Source organism: Tachysurus vachellii, chromosome 3, assembly GCF_030014155.1.
Source record: "Tachysurus vachellii isolate PV-2020 chromosome 3, HZAU_Pvac_v1, whole genome shotgun sequence".
Lineage (NCBI taxonomy): Eukaryota > Metazoa > Chordata > Actinopteri > Siluriformes > Bagridae > Tachysurus > Tachysurus vachellii.
Window position 1 is genome coordinate 35,599,421 of NC_083462.1, and position 17,686 is coordinate 35,617,106.

The 17,686-nt window shown below is 39.5% G+C and overlaps 1 protein-coding gene and 2 long non-coding RNA genes across 4 annotated transcripts in view; 1 reads left to right on the forward strand and 2 right to left on the reverse strand.

Moving 5' to 3' along the window:
* The window catches only part of LOC132843539 (NACHT, LRR and PYD domains-containing protein 3-like), a 924,649-nt gene that overhangs the window by 898,236 nt on the left and 8,727 nt on the right, over positions 1-17,686 (reverse strand). The gene's annotated exons all lie outside the window — the stretch shown is intronic.
* LOC132842397 (uncharacterized) lies at positions 5,215-6,103 on the forward strand. Its single transcript, XR_009648027.1, has 3 exons — positions 5,215-5,334; positions 5,820-5,921; positions 6,055-6,103. It is a non-coding gene; the product is annotated as an uncharacterized LOC132842397 (long non-coding RNA).
* Positions 9,232-17,518, reverse strand: LOC132843537 (uncharacterized). The gene is made up of 2 exons (XR_009648125.1): positions 12,669-17,518; positions 9,232-12,529 (listed from the first exon to the last, which is right to left on the reverse strand). It is a non-coding gene; the product is annotated as an uncharacterized LOC132843537 (long non-coding RNA).

A 17,686-nucleotide genomic window follows, 5' to 3' on the forward strand; every position in this document is an offset into this window, starting at 1 on the left:
CAGTAGAGTGGGATGAAAATGGAATGGAATGGAACAGAGTGGTGATGTTCGGTTGGGAAAAGAAGTGTCAAAACAAGAAGTTTATAAATCTGTGGATAATGTTGATGAAGAGTGCAATATGGGAGAGAAGAATTGTGGCTAAAAAAGAAAAAATTGTGGTGGAGGTTTGGAATGTGTTTACAGTTTTTCTCAATTGCTAAAACACTAAACCCTATTGTCTGAACCAAATGCTCAGTTGCCTGAACCCACTGATTGAATCAATCACTCTTTTGGCAAAACCATAAGCACTTTTCACCTGTTTAAACACAACTTGCCAACACATTTTCATTGTGATGCACCCGTGCTGCATAATGGTGAGCACAGGTGACAAAAGTCAAACACAATTAAAGCACAGGTGTCACCACTTGAACACAACAACTCAGAATTGATCACACTTGTGGCTAATAATGTGAGGGAACATATACAGCAAGCCAGTTCAGTGAGCACTGGTTTGCAAGACCCTACAATAGATAGAAGTCTGAGAGGAAGAGTTCGTGTGAGAGGAGGTTGAGGTGGTCAGCGAAGACAAAGAACAGTAATATCTGATGAAATCAGAGCTACTGTGATTGACTATGTTCTTGTCCATGGTATGAGCATGAGGGAGGCTGGACAAAGGGTACAACCAAACATCAGTAGATTCACTGTGTCCACCATAACCCGAAGATTTAGAGAAGAGAACCTTTTTTTTTCATTACCTTTTTTTGACATTATAGTACAGTATGTAAATGTTGACAGCAATTACTGTATGACATACTATATACTGTACCAAGTAAATATATGTTTCAGTACATCACTGTACCAATGTACTGTAGCATTGTAATGGATGGTTGGTCTAACTGTTTGTAGGCCTAGTATTCCATGTATATTTTTTGTAACTCCATGTTCTCTTTTTGTAGAATTGAAAGACTGCCACATGGGGCTACAGATGCAGCGGCTCAAAGTTGTTCTTTTTCAACGTGTGACTGACCTTAGTCAGACTTTCATCACACCTTTATCACACTTTTAGCAGACTTTTGTCTGACTTTAGCAAACTTTTTGCGGCATTGCAGTAACAAGAAAATGTTGCCATTATGTAAATCGGGACACTTTAAAAATAGTTACATAGTCATTAATATTATGTCATTTGTCATACTGTACTGAGGTGTGGTCCTCTGCATCTAAAAAGGACTTGACAAAAATACAAATTGTGCAAAATAAAGCAGCAAGACTTGTTCTGGGCTGCTCAATTAAAACAAGTAGAGATCAGATGTATTCTACTCTTTCATGGCTCACTTTAAACCAAAGAATAACAGTTACTTTAAGCACCATGATATATAATACATTGACAATGAAAATGCCTATTTCTCTGTTTAATCAAATAGTGTACTGTAATTCTGTGCACGATCATAACACCAGACAGGCAAATAAAGGTCATATAATGACTCCCCACCCAAAAAAAATTTTATGAAGAAAACTGTCCTGTATAGAGTTATCGTCATCTGGAATAACATTCCCATTGAAGTTCGTCAGCTTCATAATAAGCTGTCATTTAAAAGTAGTCTACGGTGTTATGTGTTGATGTAGGTTTTGATTGGTGTAATTATAAATCATATTGTATTTATGTCTAGTCCTGTTATAAATCAAAACCAGATTTTATGTATGTATGAGTATGCGTATGTATGTGTATATATGTAATGTGTATAGGTGTATATATATCAATTGTGATGATTGAAATGTTGTTATTGTTGTAATGTAATGTAATTTTTTTTTTGGACCCCAGGAAGACTAGCTGATTGCGCAGACTTTCAGCTAATGGGATCCATATAAATAAACAATAAACAATAAACACCTTTATCACACTTTTAGCAGACTTTTGTCATGAGCCCCCCTCTCTACAGGCAATCGAGGATGTGTGGATATTCTAATGTAGCCATCCCCATTTTTAGCTGTTGTAATGCATTTCCAGGGCACAACCAGAAGATGGGGCTTTGCTCACAAACACTTTCTGACCCTGACAGAGACAACATTTTTTTAAGAGTATAGAAGCAGTTTTCTCTTTCACCTTTTACCTGTCCAGCAGGAAGATAGTAGGAAGGACCTGAAACTTTAATGTCATTATCACACACTGGAGAGAGACAGACATATGAATGTTATATTTGGTGACACTGTGGGTTTTGAACTTGTGTATTAATATATATATATATATATATATATATATATATATATATATATATATATATATATATATATATATATATATATTTTAATATATATATATATATATATATATATATATATTTTAAAACATGCATCACCAAGCATAACCACACTGCACTATTAGAGACATCAGTTTTAATAGGAATCCTCAGATTTTTTTTTGATTTTCCATTTCATTTTTACTTACCAAAATGAAAACTAAGACAAACATACTGTATGCCAAGAGCGTGATTTGAACCAAGGACAAGATATTTTCAGGACATGCATCTAGGACCTGTTTAGACTTTTAGACACTCTTATTACAGTATGTTGCAGGTCAAATTGACCTCAAATTGCTAAGGTTTGTCATTGCCATAGTACATATGATATTTATATAACCCTTGTGCAGACCTGGGGTCTATTTGACTCATCTGGAAAGTTTAATGTGTCATAACTTGGGTTTCCTTCCACATATTTGCCTGAAATTTACCAGGACTGTTCCAAATTATGAACATTGCAAGTAAAATTAATACTTTCCTCCTCAAGTCCTCCTGAGTCAATTTGACCCAGCCACATTTAGTGGGGCAATAGGTCACACTTTTGCCCTTTTCAGCGCAATGAACATACATACAGACACAAAAATGCACACATAAAATGTCCACTAACACATCCACCCAAAACACACACTCACCCCCCCCCCCCCCAACACACACACACACACACAAATTGGGCATTGCATTTCATTAGGCCTCCAGAAAAAAAAAGCCACACATTTGTAAATATTTCACACTTTTGATATGCCTTTGCCTAGCAGAGGGCAAAATATGATCTTACGAAATGATGCTACACACACACACACACACTGTGTTTTCATATTCAAATCATATGTTTTCTCTCTCTTATTTATGAATTTAGTTGCTTCAGTCAGCTTTGACCTGGGGATGTTTGACATACACAGCCAGTGGTTATCCAAAATAATATTTAATAATTTCTGCTTATTTTACTCAAAAATATGGCATAATTTCATGAGGTTTATTGTTTATAAATTAAATATAATAAAAAGCATAAGAGGTGTAAAGGAAGTTTAAAGGAACAGACAAATTTGCTGCGGTCTCCGACAAATGGACACGCTTCAACAAGAACTGTGCTGAGAGTTTCACTCCGGGAGAACACATGACCATAGATGAACACCTGTTCCCTACCAAGGTTCGTTGTCCATTCACACAGTATATTGCAACCAAGCCAGACAAATTTGGGATCAAGTTCTGGATGGCCACGGATTTGGAGACCAAATATGTCTGCTATGCATCTCCTTACTTGGGAAAGGACCCCAGTCGTCAGAAGGGAGAGAGGCTGGCAGAGCGCATGGTCATGAATCTGATGGAGCCATTTTTGGATGATGGCAGAAATGTCACGTCGGTCAATTTCTTTACTTCACTGTCGCACAGACTGCTGCAGCGCAAAACAACGCTACTGGGGATTATGGTGGAGCTTTTGAAGCATGAGGGGACTTCACACAGCTCTAGTGAGGTGTTGAATATCCTTGTAAAGATGGGGGCCAGTTGATCAGCACAGGTTTTCAGACAGGCTGGTGAAACGCTGGGCCTGGTATCTGGGCCTGGTGCCTTTCTTCTTTTGTTCTTCTTGAAGACCTGACACACCTCATCTTCACTGAACTGAATTTTAGGAGTGTTGGAGTCTGGGTTTACAGGAGGTGAGAATTGGGCTTTTTCAAACCTGCAGTAGAACTCATTCAGATCGTCTGCCAGTTGTTGATTCACCACAGTGCTGGGGAAGGTGTCGTGTAGTTGGTGATGGCTTTCAGACCTTTCCACATTGAAGCTGAGTCGTTAGCTAAAAACTGAGCCCGTAGCTTTTCAGAATAATTTCTCTTTGCCACTCTGATCTCCTTTTCCAGTGTGTATTTGGCCTGTTTGTACAAGACTCTATCCCCATGAGCACTTTGCACAAAAATGCTGAAAGCAGCACATGCGAGAACCAGAAACTGAGGTTTGTTGGATGGAGATGTTTCCTACTATAAGTGCAACGTGTCAAACCTCTGTGTGTGACATGGAAACCTTCAGAAATGCCCAAATAAATAAATGATATTTTAACTTTGTTGTATGGCTAGTCACTCCCTGTCCCACGGTGGTGACCCTGTCCCGTTTAACGACTGGTCTCTGCACATCATTGGCCCTCGCACTCTGCAACCAGCCAAGAAATGGTAGCTGCTGCCACATCTATAGCAATGAGTGCAGTACACATCCAATCCACTTTGTTGACAGGCCAAACATTTGCTCACACGAGTTGAATGAGGATGGTAACGTTGTGCAGGGAGCCACTGTTGCCGTTGGAATGCCCCCCTTCTTCTGTCATAGGGCTGCAGATAACTTGGAGTCGGGTACAGAGACTGAGGTGGTTGCATGCCGGCTTGATCCCTCACATGGGTGGGACATTGTGTGGACATGATCTGAGGCTGTCGTATGGATTCTTTAACCCTCTGGGGTCGAAAGACGCACCGTCTTTTTTCCTCTTCGACGTGAAGTCCACTTAAAATACTCCGTCATTCATATACATGTAATACATCATTCGAAACTGTGAAGTGTCTACTTTTATTTGAGTGCCTTCATATTAACCACAAAACGCTGTGCTTTTGGCAAATAAAGAAAATAACCAGGTTGTGCATTCAGACATCTCCGTGAACTTGCCCTTCTTCCTGAAACACGTTACAAACATGAACTGATAACTCCGCCAATACTTATCACACGAACATGATACATATGTCTAATGAAAGCCTGAAATTTCTACTTTTAAATGAGGTAATTAAAATCGAAAGCAAATATTGTCTTTTTGTGTAATCTGTATGTAAGTAAAGAGAGGTACAGTTTTTCTGGCTCGACCTCATTACCACTAATGTGATCCCACCTACCGCCGTGCGCGCCATTCATATGAAAATTACCTGAGCGGGCTATGCAAATAAGATCAATGCCCCCAAACAATGTAAGAAGCACAAAGTTTTAACAGATTAAACAGATGAAGATGAAGAGCAGGACTCCGACGACGAACGTTTGTATTTTGAAGAGCGACTTGATCCGCGAGCGAGGATATAATTTCTGAAGAGTAAGTTTTACTTACATTTGTTGAAATCTTGTGTGATGTAAAATTATATATACTGTATTGTATACAGACTATTTGCAAGCAGATATTAAGAGTGACTTTATAGAAACGTCTCGTAATTGGCAACTTTTATTTACCTTACAATATTAGTTCTTATTAAGCTGTATGCTGATTAATGTAATGTGAATATACAATATGTTATATAGCAATATCACTATTTAGAATATATTTTGACTAGTGTTTATGCCTCAACTAGTCTTATCTGTTCGGGTGTAAATGTATCGACGTGGTGTCGATGAGCTGTAAATGTGCCCGGAGATATGTCATGTGTTAATGTTTAGCCATAAATATGTCCGGTAATGGCCCGTTAACAAACATATACATCTCTGTACCCAATTATTTTATCTCATCTATGCTTATCTGTCTTAGTTATTGCTTTATAAGTTTGTTACTGTGGAGAATATATTAATTATTAAAAACTTTTGTAGGAATGTGGCTGCATCACTCTTGTCTTCACCTGCACCGGCTGCAACACTTTCACCTTCGTTTGATGCTCGCACGGGGGCGCGCAGCAACGAGAACAATAAGGAGTACGTACAGATGTAACCATTTTTTTCTATTATGCGTGCAGAATATTTGTATTACTGATGTGGAAAATACATTATATTAATTGTGTTGCTTTGTACTTTGCAAATACATGATACTACTTATGATTTTTTTTAGGAATGTGGCTGCAACACGTTCACCTGCGTCTGATACGCACACGAGGGCACGCAGCAACGCGAGCGACATTCATCCAGTGTAAGCCACATTTAACCCTTTTTATGTTCTCAGTATTAGTAATACTGGTGTGTTGCTTTGTACTTTGCAAATACATGATACTAATTATGATTTTTTTTTTTTTTTTAGGAATGTGGCTGCAACACATTCACCTTCATCTGATACTCGCACGAGGGCACGCAGCAACGCAACTGGAAACAAAAAAGAGTACGTCCACATGTACCCATTTTTCTGTTATATTGTATATTAGTATATATTAGTTATATATTATTACTAATGTGTTGCTTAGTACTTTGGAAAATACACGATGAGACTAATTATGTTGTTGTTTTTTTTTTAGGAATGTGTCTGCATCACCTTTACCTTTACCATCACCTGCTACTCACACACGCCGTAGGTCTCTTTCAGTTCTCAAAGCAACTGAGACTAATGTGTGTTCAGTTAAATAGGAACTGTTTTGAGCAATGGCATGACGACATTTAAACTCCATTCTCAAAGATTTACAGTGTGTGATGGCTTACAAATTTATATCTTATTTTATATATTGTAAAGAATCATTCTATACAATAAAGCTTCTTGACTCTTGACTCTATTGTATTGTTCATGTTTTTTTTACCATTGGTAAAATAAGTCTTATTTTGTCAAGTACAGATATAAAAGTCTTTTGTACTTTATTGTACACTATTTTAGTAAACTACAAGCAAAAGATTTTCTCTTTGAGTCCCCCCACACTCATTCTTTTGTCAACACAATCCAGACTAAGCCATTAGGGGGTTGGGCCTCCTCAGGTGTGAATCATCAATATTCATGACCATTGACCCGCCCTTGCATATTGCCTTTACACAACAAAAACTTACAAAAGTTAAATCAATGTATTGTTTCATGTGAATGAGTGGGTAAAATGGTTTTTACATCTTTTTGTAGCACATTCTCAACTCTACAAGAGTAGAGAACTTTATTGTTTGTGAACAAATGTTTAGTATGTGTTTCTTGGCCTTATTTCAGCAACTTTTCTTTTTCTTTTTTTACTAACCACGCATAAACATCATTTACTTAAAAATACAAACATGTACATACATTTTACTTACATAATATTGTAGCCCAGTTTGTGCTGAATACAGTGTTATGTGATATTAGCCATTAATATGTATTGAAGTAACTGAAAAAAGACCAAATATAAGAGCATGTCAGAACCTCTGCCAGTGTCACAAAATGGTCAGACCCCAGAGGGTTAATTTGAGACACCTCCACACTGAGATCCTTCAACAATGCCATGTCAGACCGCATTTCTTTTATCTCACTTAAAATGTCAGGTTCAAGTCTTGACTTTCTTTTCAACAGCAACTTCATTAGCCTGCATTGGATCCACTTTGATGTACTGTTGGGACAAAAGCTTCTTCTTGTTTTGATGCTCTGTTTCATTTGTGCATGCAACATTGACCTTGGCTAAGAGAAGTTCATCACTCACATCAGTTCTTGTCAAATACTGTTGCAGGTCACTTCTAATACTTTCATTTTGCAGACCAGTCAGGACAGTGTGGATAAATATGCTCTGAACCAGGATCGGGTCATATTTCAAACTGGATTCCACTTCCTGAGATGCAAACAGGATCTTTTGCCTCAAGACACCAAACAAGTAACTTTGTGGGGTCTCCTTGCTATTCTGTACTTCTGCGGTAAGCTGCTTGTACAATTGAGTTGCCCCTTTTCTTGATAATGTGCTCATAGAATGCGTCTAAGAATGGGCAGGGTGAGGTTAGGTTTTCCTTCCAGGTACCTACGCAGCTGCATGCCTGGTGCAATTGCTCTTATTAGAGCTAACTGTAATGTATCAATTTCTTTTTGCAGTTTTTCTTGCTCTGTAGTTTCTGGTACTGCATCTAAAGTCACTCAGATGTCTGTGCTGTGTGTTTTTCTGAATCGCCGTTTGCATTAGCACAGTGAATTTCACTGATTTTGTCTTTTAGACACAAAAGCTCTGACATACCAGCATCTTCTAGCTCCTCTAATGCTTCTCTCTCAATGTGTTTCACAATCACAGAAATAAGAGATGAACGACTTTGGCTGGTGGCATATTCACACTCAATTTTTAGAAACTCGCATAATCCAAGAAGGTTATATTTTGAGAGAGCATATAATGCTCCTGTCACCTCAAGCTTCAAGTCCTCTAAGTGATCCATGAGTTACTCAAACTCTAGATGTGTGCAAAGTGATAGAAGAAATGTCCTTAGCTGGCTGGAATTATGTAGCGCTCCTGGTATCGAAGATTAACCTCAGATTGCTTGCACTTTTCTTCCTAGCTCGAAACGGACACCAAACGTCTTCACTCCACTGGTCACCTGGGATGAGTAGTAGGCTGAATGGCACTGGAAGCAGTTGCCAAACTTCGTTTATTTCTTCTTCGCTTATTGCATCACACATTTCTTTATTCGCTTCTGTTACTTTTGTTTTAATGTGGCTCAATAGGAATTCTTCATCTTCACAGTTAATTCCTTGGCTTGTGAACATATCCTTATAAAATTCTATTTTAAAAACACTATAAAAAATATAAAAACACTATTTTTAACACCCTTTCTTTTCCTCTCTCTTCTGTGCCTTTTTTATTTAGCACCTCTTTGATCACATCTGCTTTTTCTCTGCTTTTCTCAAAATTAAAAAATAATTTTGTATTCCTTTCCCCCTCCACTGCATACTTCACTTTGCTTCTGAGTATTAATCCCCTACACTTATCCTCTTCGATTTGTTTTAATTTGTCTTCTAATGCTATTACTGTATTTTCCCCCATAATATCCCCATTCCCATTTTCTCCTATTTCCTTTAGTTCTTTCCCTAAATCTGTCCTTAATTTTTTCTTCCTGTTTTTTCATTTTTTGTACAAGTGTACTGTGTTCAAGTGCAAGTTTTTTGATGTCATACATTATTCCACCATATCCTTTTATCTTCCACAAACATTAAATTTTTCATAAATCATTTGATTATATTTTTCACTCTCTCACAAAATGCATTGTCATTTAATATGATTGCATTGAGAGCCCATATGCCTGGTCCTCTCTCTACATCATTATTGTTAGGATTGGACCAGGGGATAGGAGGCAAATGTGACACAGAATCCGCTTGGAGTCAGGTGAAGGGTGATTTATTAGTGCACACACGGTGTAAGTAATAAAATAATCCACAATGAAAAATAAAACTGTACAAAATTTAGCCTATACACAAAATATTTACAAGCTAGTTCAACTAAATCAATTGACCTAAACCACTACAGTAAGACCACAGCATTTACTTGGTATACCATCTACAAACAACAACTCCTACAATAACCCACACAGACTGACTGTGTGGGAGCCATTTTATTCTCTTAGTCCCGCCCCTGGATCTAACCATTCTAAAATTGGTAGGGGGTTTTCTCCTCTAACTATAGGAACATGGGCAACAATCATTGGCAACAACATATACATTAATGAAAATAAATAAACACAAACACACAATTCAACACCCATGTCCAACCACCATTAACACTTTAAACACCAAAACAATAAATTTTTATACAGGCATGAACTGGTGACCCATATGATGTCAAACAAAAATTGCTGCTCAGCATGGTAAGTGTATAAAAGTTCCAGGTTGTATATTGCACAGGTTTGGTTCAGGAAAATGGAAGCTGGTGAGCAATCTTAGTTTAGCAATAAGGAATTATGATCACTAAATCCTGCTTCTTTGTAAAACACACTTCTTATGTTTCTTTTTTATTTCTCTTGTATATAGGATTAGGTCTAGTCTGCTTTGTTTTAAAAGACCCTGAACTTTTTGTCTTCTAGAAAATTTCCTTTTTGTTTTATTTCTTTCCCTCCATATATCTATAAGTTTAAAGTGCTCTTTTAATTTTTCTCTCCCTTTGTCCAATTTAAATACCATATTGATACCAATATCTAGTTTTGTTTGAACAATGTTAAAATCTCCTATCTAAAGTACATTTTCCCATTCTTTCATTTTTGTCATTATTGTTCTATAAAAGTCCACTTTTTCTTTTTCCTCATTTGGGGCATGTATATTACATAGAGTAATTTTATTTTCCTCTTTCTCTATTTCTACTGTTATACATTTCCCACTCTCATCATTGTATATCATTCTTTGTTTTTCACATGTATTTCTTTTTATTAAAATGGCTACCCCTCTTCCCTGTTTATCTTTCCCATTGTTATAAAATATATTTCCATCCCATATACATACATACATTTTATAACACATTCTTCATCCCAGTATGTTTCCTGAATACATAATACCTCTGCTTCTGGAGCATTGAATATTAATATTTGCAGTCAAAACATCACTTCAAATGTTATCACTCGATTAAATGGATGATTTTCAGTGGTTAATGGGACCATAGATATGGTCCGGGGGCATGTTGCAGCTACTGGTAGGCTCAGAAGGTTATCATCATCCATCCAAATGGTTAACCAATGATACAACTACAAGAGAAGACTCCAGATACACTCAGAGAAATCCAGTTCACCAATGACTGGACGTCAACTGTATAACACAGCAGCAATGGGCTATTTCCTGGTTATTTTTTTCAGGTAAGACCATTAAAAATGATAAAACAGAGCATTTAAACTGTTATTAATTAGCCAATAAGCGATAACAATACATAAAACATGTTTTAAGGTGGCATGGCATGAGTATTGACATGAGATAACCGTGTTGAAATGGTGTTTGTAAACGTTATATATTACGTTATTAGCCCTTTACATACGTGCGCATTAACGCTATAAGCATGTTTTACGTGCATTTGGCCTGGAATGAAATAAGAACCGTGTTGAAATGGTGTTTGTAAACATTATGGGGCGGTTTCCCGGACAGGGATTAACACTAATCTTAGAATTAAATGCACATTTAAACTGGATTAACTGAAAAGCCATTTCTCAGACATGGTTTAAAATAGTCTCAGACTTTCCTTAGTCTTAAACTATAAAGTTAGATTTCCTAAAGGACGATCAGAGGTAGTCTAGGTTTAAGTGATGGCATAATTTAAACCTGGCCAGAGGCAGGTTTAACTTCAGATTAACTGATTTTGGCCTCCAGGTTGACATCAGCAAACGAAGAAAATGGATTACTTGGACTATTTTAATGATGATGAAAGGGTACCACCAAGACCAGATCGTCGGGCAATTATAGACAGGAGCAACCCACTGAATGAGTTTGATGAAATTAACTTTCGTGACCGTTTTTGTATGTACAAACAAAATGTAGCTGACGTAATTATTTTGCTTGAACCAAGGCTTTCATCTCACTCTTTAAGGGGAAGGCCTATCCCTCCTTCCTTACAAATTCTGATTACCTTGAGGTTTTTGGCATGTGGAACATTCCAAGTCTGCAATGCTATATGTAAACTAAAAGATGACTACATTAAGTTCCCTGATGCTGCTACCCAAGCCATCTACAAGGTGCAGTTCTATGAATATGCCAATTTCCCTGGAGTCATTGGCTGCATTGATGGGTGTCATATTCCCATAAAGCGTCCCTCTACACCAGATGCTGAAGAGTACAGGAATAACGTAAAAACTGGTTCTCAATAAATGTGCAAGGTGTGTGCACTCCAACTATGCAGTTCTCCAACATTGTTGCACGCTGGAAAGGTGCAACTCATGATTCAAGGATTTTCCAAAACTCCTCTTTGTATGCTCATTTGGAAGGAGGACAACATAGTGGAATCATACTTGATGACAGTGGGTATGCACAGAACAACTTCTTGTTCACCCCCTATCTTCATGCAGTCACACCAGAGCAACAGAGGTACAACCAAGCACACATCCGCACTAGAGGTATAGTGGAGCGCATGTTTGGTGTGTGGAAGAGTCGTTTCCAGTGTCTCAGACGCACACTGCGCTTTTAACCAAGAAGATGCTGTATTGTGATAATTGCTGCAGCAGTGCTTCACAATTACATTAAACAACATGGCTGGCCAGATCCTGAAATGGAAGATGACAGTGACCTAGATATTCCCATTGTTGAAGCCAACAAAGACAGATATGGACTAGCCTGCAGAGATATTTTTGCTTTGCAGCATTTTTCACAAAGACAATGAATTATGACAATTGCCCTGTATTGGTTTCAAGATTATTTTTGTTTAAACAAATGAAATTTCAGAACCTAGAACTGGACAGCATTTGTTGCTGCTTCATGTTTCTCTCCTCCTCCTTCAAAGCCAACTCAATATGAAGGATTTTCATCTTTATTTCATGTTCTTCTTTTAAATACTTTAATTTGTGCTCATGATAGTCCATGGCCAGTTTCTCATGTATGGTCTGTCTCTTGGTAATTTGGCCCAGATTAGCGACACCATCTTCCCTCCTGGCTGCCTCAGATGTAGTGGGCTGACATGTACCCTTTCTCAGGCCCTCCAAGCTTATGTGGTCATCTGAAAAACATTGTATTGATGATGCATCAGAGAATAATACTTGAGTTGAGTTCTTTGCTTATTTTTGTTTTGGGGATATAAGAGATGACAGACAGCATTACATATTCACTGAAGTCTAAGGATGGCACATGTTGCCTACCAAATGAAGATTGGACAGGTGTCCCATCTGAACTGTCCATATGGTCATCATCTGGGATACCTTCCAGGGGTTGCTGGCTATCAATGAGGGCACTCAACAAGTCCCCCATATCATCTGTCTCTGGTCTTTCCAGGGGTCCATCACCAGTCCCTACGAGCAGCACCATTTGTCTTCTTTAATTGAATTTTTATGTTTTTCCAGAGGATCTTGGAAAGATGACAATTTAGAAATTATGTTAGTAATTATTAAACGGTTTCTTTAATTTCTGAATTACAGATATGTTTCAGTCCCACTGTGTGTGCAACACAAAACAAACTTTAAGGACTGATTTGTAAAAGTGGGCAAACCTAATAAATACACTCTTACCTGAAGTTGCTGGACTTTCCTTTGGCTTACTTTTTCATTTGAGTTAAATTCAGTGCAAATTTTACTCCAGGCATTCTTTTTCTTGCTTTCTGTTGATGACTCATGCTGTTTCTTCTCAATAATTGGGTGGTTTGACACAATTTGCTTCAACAAATGTTTTTCAAATTCACAGAAATTTTTTGAACGTTTCCTTTTACCTTTGTCCATTGTTTGGTTGGATGATTTACTCCAGTTCCACACAGCGCTAATGTGTTTTAAGATTCCATCCCTGGTTTTTGAAGTGTCCTCAGGTAATCATCATGCGCTAGTCATTAATATAATCAGTCTTCACAAAGAGTAGCCTGTTAGTCCTAATTTAGTTTAGTCTGTGACTCTCTAGTCTACAACTAATTAATCTCAACTTAAGTAGTGTCTCAAAAAGCCTTTTTTAAATTCTGAATTAATTTAAGAAGAATTAGGCTAGTTCTGACTTTATTTAATCCCTGTCTGGGAAACCGCCCCTATATTTTACGTTATTAGCCCTTTACATACGTGAGTATTTACATTACTAGTATGTTTTTATGTGCCTGAACAGAAAATGTGTTTTAAAGTGGCATGACATGAGTTAACAACCGTGTTGTAGGCCTAATTGTTGAAAAAATTGTTGTATATATTACATTAATAGCCTTATCGTTACTAAAAAAACAGCTAAAACCAGCATAACTTGGATTTTGTTGTGTAGAAAGCTGGTCTAAATGTGTTTTTGTCACTTTTAAGATGGTCAAGCTGGACTTAGCTGGTCAGGTGACCCACCAGCTTAACCATCTTTGCCGGTCTGGGAGGATCAGCTTAAACTACCTACTGCCACCATAAAGATCTATCTATCTATCTATCTATCTATCTATCTATCTATCTATCTATCTATCTATCTCATCAAATACATATACCTCACCTGCATCCCATGTTTACTGATGCGTTTCAGTCTTTTAGGCTGTGGTAACAAAGTACAGAATATTATTGCTTTAATTGCCTAATATTTAGATTTCAGATATGGGAAAAGCTGTTAAGAGCACGCACTTCAGGAATGTTAAGATTAAGGTGGTGAGGAGGTCCAACCCTGCAAAGGTTTCTTACCTTGGTCAAGCTCCAAATACACCCACTCTTTGGACCCTTCCACATCCATTACGACAACAGGCTGAACCCATACAGTAAGGCAAAGAAGAGAGAGCTTCATGCCTGGGATGCAGTCAAGGATGACATGCTTAAGGTGTCGTTTGAATGTTCAGCACCAATCACTACCCAGTGTGTTGTATGCCTAGAAAAACACGCTGATTATAGGTACATTGAGTAGTAGTAGTAGTAGTAGCCTTTATTGTCACTGGTCACAGGTACCAGCGAAATTAGCCATCAACCTGCCCATACATACAATACATACAATACAAGGGGAGGACAGGACAGGAAGACAGGGGATTGAGAAGAGATACAGCATAACATGAGGGAAGGGAGGAGAAAAAAAAACAACAACCCCCAGACTATCCTCCGGTGGGGAGTACAGTGTGGGAACAAGAAAAAAACACCTCAGCAACATAAGCACATAAACAGTACGCCATAAACACATGACTTGCAACAGGGGAGGGGAGTGGGGGGTGGAGGTAATCCAGCACAGGCAAGCAGCCATCAGGTCCTGCGGCCTTTCGGCGCTGGTCACAGACCCGCTTGTCAGACTGGCGGTACAAAGCGGCGAAGGCGTGGGATGGGGGGTGGGGGGTGAGTGCATATCTTTATATATGTATGTGTGTGTGTGTGTGTATGTATGTAAGTGTAGGCCTGGAGAGTCGTTGCTCCCGGCATCAAATCTTGGTGTGCCTCAGTCCGCAAGATTGTCATAGCGATACACAGCAAATTGCCATGGAGACAACCTTGATTAGTCCCAAAGAGAGTCAACAATCCACTGCAGTGTTTTGTGAGGCTTGTCTGAAGAGGACTCACAGAAATTCACTGCATCTTCCTGATAAGTGGAATGTAAGTACAATAGCATACGTTCATACATACAGACAGCAAAGTCACAGTAATTTCAACAGATTCATTAGATTCTTTCTAAATTGTTTTGGTACTATGTCGTATCAACTGTTAGTACAGTTGATACTTTCCTGCAGAATTTTGCTCCAACCCTGATTAAACACACCTGAGCAAGCTAATTAAGGTGTTCAGGAATACCAGATAATTGCAGGAAGGTGAGTTTGATCAGGGTTGGAACAAAACTCGGTAGGTATGTGGATCTCGTGGACCAAAGTTGAGAACATTCTGGGGGAATACCGAGGCTTTCCCATTCCAGCCGAGAGACATAGTCCCTCCAGCATGTCCTAGGTCTTCCCCAGGGCCTCCTCCCGGTTGGACTGAGGTGTGACCGAGCTCCTCACCCTATCTCTAAGGGAGCGCCCAGCCACCTCTCAGAGGAAACTCATTTCGGCCGCCTGTATCCGGGATCTTGTCCTTTCGGTCATGACCCAAAGCTCATGACCATAGGTGAGGGTAGGAACGTAGATCGACTGGTAAATAGAGATAAATTTCTTCACCACAACTGACCGGTATATCGACCGCATCACTGCAGAAGATACACCGATCCGCTTGTCGAACTCCTGCTCCATCCTTCCCTCACTCGTGAACAAGACCCCAAGATACTTAAACTCCTACAATTGAGGCAGAAGCTCTCCACCAACCTGAAGGGGGCAAGCCACCCTTTTCCGGTTGAGAACCATGGCCTCGGACTTGGAGGTGATGATTCTCATCCCGCCGCTTCACACTCGGCTGCAAACCATCCCAGTGCACGCTGAAGGTCCTGATTTGAGAAAGCCAACAGGACAACATCATCTGCAAAAAGCAGAGACAAAATCCTGTGGTCCCCAACCGGACTCCCTCCAGCCCCCGATTGCACCTAGAAATCCTGTCCATATAGATAATGAACAGGACCGGTGACAAAGGGCAGCCCTGCCGGAGTGCAACATGCACCGGGAATAAGTCTGACTTACTGTCAGCAATGCGAACCAAACTCCTGCTCCAGTCATTTAGGGACCGGACAGCCCTTAGCAGAGGGCCCCGGACCCCATAATCCCAGAGCACCCCCCACAGGTCACCACGAGGGACACAGTCGAATGCCTTCTCCAGATCCACAAAGCACATGTGGACTGGTTGGGCAAAGTCCCATGAACCCTCCAGCAACCTTGCAAGGGTATAGACATGGTCCAGTGTTCCACGACCGGGACGAAACCCGCATTGTTCCTCCTGAATCTGAGGTTCGACTATCGGCCGAATTCTACTCTCCAGTACCCTGGCATAGACTTTTCTGGGAAGGCTGAGGAGTGTGATTCCCCTGTAGTTAGAACACACCCTCTGGTCACCCTTCTTAAACAGAGGAACCACCACCCCAGTCTGCCAGTCCAGAGGCACTGTCCCCAACCGTCACGCGATGTTGCAGAGGCGTGTCAACCAAGACAGCCCCACAACATCCAGAGACTTGAGGTTCTCAGGGCGGATCTCATCCACCCCCAGTGCCTTGCCACTGAGGAGCTTCTCAACTACCTCAGTGACCTCAGCTTGGGGGATCGACGAGTCCACAACTGAGCCCTCGGCCTCTGCTTCCTCAGTGGAAGACATGTTGGTGTGGTTGAGGAGAACTTCGAAGTACTCCTTCCACCATTCAAGGATGTCCACCGTCGAAGTCAGCAGATTCCCATTCCCACTGTAAACAGTGTGCGCAGGGCATTGCTTCCCCCTCCTGAGGCGCCGGACGGTTGTGTGTGTAGCCCGTTTTTGGGTGATCAGATGGCATCTGGTAGGCAAAATAGACATAAGTGTAAAATGGTCACAAATGTAAGCTGATCACACAGAATGGTGATCATTGTAGAATTTTTGATTTATAAGCATTCAAGTCTATTTGACCTGGGAAAAAAAACAGGTTTTATTATTTACTGACATTAAAAATGGTCAAAATGGTTTCAAAACAATCTCCTGGCTTTCAAAGAGACAATGCCCTGAGATAGATTCATTTCAATTATGCAACACCTTCTAACAGACAAATTTGCTGCGGTCTCCGACATCTGGACACGCTTCAAGAAGAACTGTGCTGAGAGTTTTACTCCAGGAGAACATGACCATAGATGAACAGCTGTTCCCTACCAAGGTTCGTTGTCCATTCAAAACAACAGGACAGAATTACAGACAAATTTAAACACATTGCTTATGAACAACAGAAGCATAAATACACATATTGATGTGACATTTTACAGCACACAGTGAATATTACTCAATATCATACAGTAAAAAGACAGTAAGTCAGTAACTCACTGTAGTGTCTCCAGTTTACAGTGTGGTAAGAGACCAGGAGCTTCACTCCTGATTCTCCTGGATAATTACCATACAGATTCAGTTTTCTCAGGTGTGATGAGGACTTTGACCTCAGAGCTGAAGCCAGAGCAGCACAACCTTCATCTGTAATACTGCAGTACCACATCATGCAAGAAAGAAAACCTTCTCACACTTAACACACTCAGTTTTTGTATTGTAAACATGAAGTACACAACATCTTTATATACAGTACATTTACTTTCCATCTTACACACACAGAGTTTTAATAAACACTACATCATCCAGTTCTCCTCTGTGGTAACTGAAAT